Consider the following 2,630-nt stretch of genomic DNA (forward strand, 5'->3'; position numbering starts at 1 on the left):
TCTTTCCGCTTCTTTAAATTTTTGCTTAAATGTAAATTTCTCAGTGAGATCTGTCCTGGCCACCCTATTTAAAGTTTCAACCTGCTCCCACTCCACTACTTGCGATACCCTTTCTCTACTTAATTAACATCTTATTTCTTTCTAATATATTCTAAAACTAACTTATTTATATTTATTGTGTGACTGTCTCCCACTACTAAAAAGTAAGCTTAACAAGGACAAGGGTATCTGTTTTGTTTACTCACATATTCCAAATGTCTAGCAGAGTGCCTGACATATAGCAAGTGCTCTGTAAATACGTGTTAAAGAAAGAGTCATAATATTAAAAGGATGTAACTTGATGTTCTAAGAAGAAAAGACATCTATACAAGGGTGAGAGGTGAAGCAGGAAGACCAGTTAGGAGCCTAGCATTTCAATCCAGGTGAGAGCTGATGGGGGCTTAGCCTAGGTGGCAGCAGCTGAGGAATTCTGTCTCTGGCCCAACTGCCTTGTCTAAACAGAGCAGGCCTAACTGTTTGAGAGTGCTGTGCAATATGTACCCATTTAGCCCTGTCCTTACTTCTAAATTTTGCTGGATAGTATCTCTTTAAAGCCCAACTTAAAGTTAATATTCATGTGAAGCCGTAACAAACTTCTGCCCCACCCCAGGCCAAATTCATTGCCACTTCTTGTTTCCATAACATTTTGCCCATACTTTTATATAATACTTATCACACCGTATGAAAATTAAAAAATATAGCTTTACATAGTCATAAATCTGTTTTTCTCCTAATAGATTGTGAGCCCCTGAGAACAGTGAATATGTTTTATTGGTCTTTATTTTTGTAACTAAACCAAGATTAATTCCTGCCCATAGTAAATGGTCAGCAAATAAGTAACAATGATTTTAGATCCAGTTCAATGAATTTCATTTTAAAGAGGGATATATTTTTGCCTTAAATAGTTTTAATTTAATCATATAGTAACAACAGGTGCAAAATGATACTTTCTTTGAGAAGTTATGCATTTTAACAATTAAAAATTTTTTTAAATAAAGGAGAAAGACCATCAAGCAGAAGAGTTCAAGCATAACTTGTTTTTGGTTTAGTTTTTCACCAGAAAAAAAATTCAGAATCTCAGGCAATCACTAATTAAGTCCCAAGTTATTGGCCTTGAAAGTTAAGCATGCCTTCAGCTCTAAAGAAACAGATTAAACCAGTTGTGCTGTCAGCTTGAAGCATTTGGAAACTGTCCAGACTGCCTAAGAATTTTTTTCCCCCTTCTTATTTTCTTCCTTTCTGCCAGGCTCACTCAGTGAGTTTATTTGCAGAATCAAATGAAAATCAATCCCTTTATGCGAACCTTCCTGAAGCAGCAAGACTATGTTTGGTCACAAGAGCAGAGGTTCGTGCAGTGAAAGCTCTACTGGTGATTTCTTCCCACCCAGGGCTGCCAAGGTCCTCTCCACCACGTAGCAATGAAAGGGAGGATCAAACAGCTCTCTCAAAGCCAAGCTTCATCAGACTTGCCTTTTCTAAATATAGTGCACTTCAGTAAACACCATTGTGAATTTGCCGTTTGCTTGCTAGGGAATATAGTGCCACCTCCATCAAATGTTATGCGTGTGTGTATATATATTTAGATCTTATTGGACCCCTTTTTATCAACTAAAATACTAAGCAAATTCCTTTTTTATTTTAAAATTTGACATTCAGTCAGTTTCTGCTCAGCACTTTAGAAAAGGGCTCTGACACGGGTAAGGTTAAATGAATAAAGTTTAATGAAAAACAAAGTTGAGGTCTTGGAAATTCTTGAAAATATCACCTTAGGCCAGGCTGCTGAGGTCCACTACCCTGTGTCTGCAATGTGACACTTCCGCCAGCCAAACTGGGACTAGGTTGATCAAATTAAGACAATGCATTGCTTTAGACAACTTTTTCTGAGCAGCGTCGCTAATATAATGGTGAAAAATGTGTTCTGTTTTATTGTCTGACAGACCCTGATGGTGAAGGTATGGACTATCCTTACTTTTGATTTATGCTCACCTTTGATCTTGATGGAAACTAGACATCTCTGTTCTGCAGCCAACACCTGATCCTCGGGCTTCTGTTCACCCTCACCTAAAAAAAGACCAGGAGAGAAAGCACACCAAGTGTGCAAAGCTCAACAATGATTTAGGACAGGAACCAAGAACATGATCTCCAGCGGGAGCCGTGGGGATCACCACCGGAGGATGTGAAGTTTTGAGCTGACTTTGGTCCAAGAGGCCCTTGTGCAGGTGGGAAAGACATGGAAATCTGAGTAACCCACATGGGCAGAGCCCACTCTCAGTGGTACATCTGAGAGATGAGACTTTCTGAGATCACTCTCCTTACCAGTTTTGCACAGAAGAAATCTGGGAGCCTTAAAGATCATAACTCTTTCCACTTATGGTTTTCCATACTTGTGATTATGGGGGGAGTTTTTTCATCCCTCTACAGACCAATTTTTACTTCATTGATTTATCAAGTCAACCCAACAAATGAGAGTCCCAAATTTGGAAAATAAATCTTTCAGTCTCAAATCAGACCGAATAAAGAAGTAAAACATTATATAATGCTAGTTAAAAATGAGAGAGTAGATTCTAATATATAGAACAAAAAGAGAAATT

The sequence above is a fragment of the Pteropus alecto genome, unplaced genomic scaffold (assembly GCF_000325575.1).
Source record: "Pteropus alecto unplaced genomic scaffold, ASM32557v1 scaffold5, whole genome shotgun sequence".
NCBI classification, from domain to species: Eukaryota; Metazoa; Chordata; class Mammalia; order Chiroptera; family Pteropodidae; genus Pteropus; species Pteropus alecto.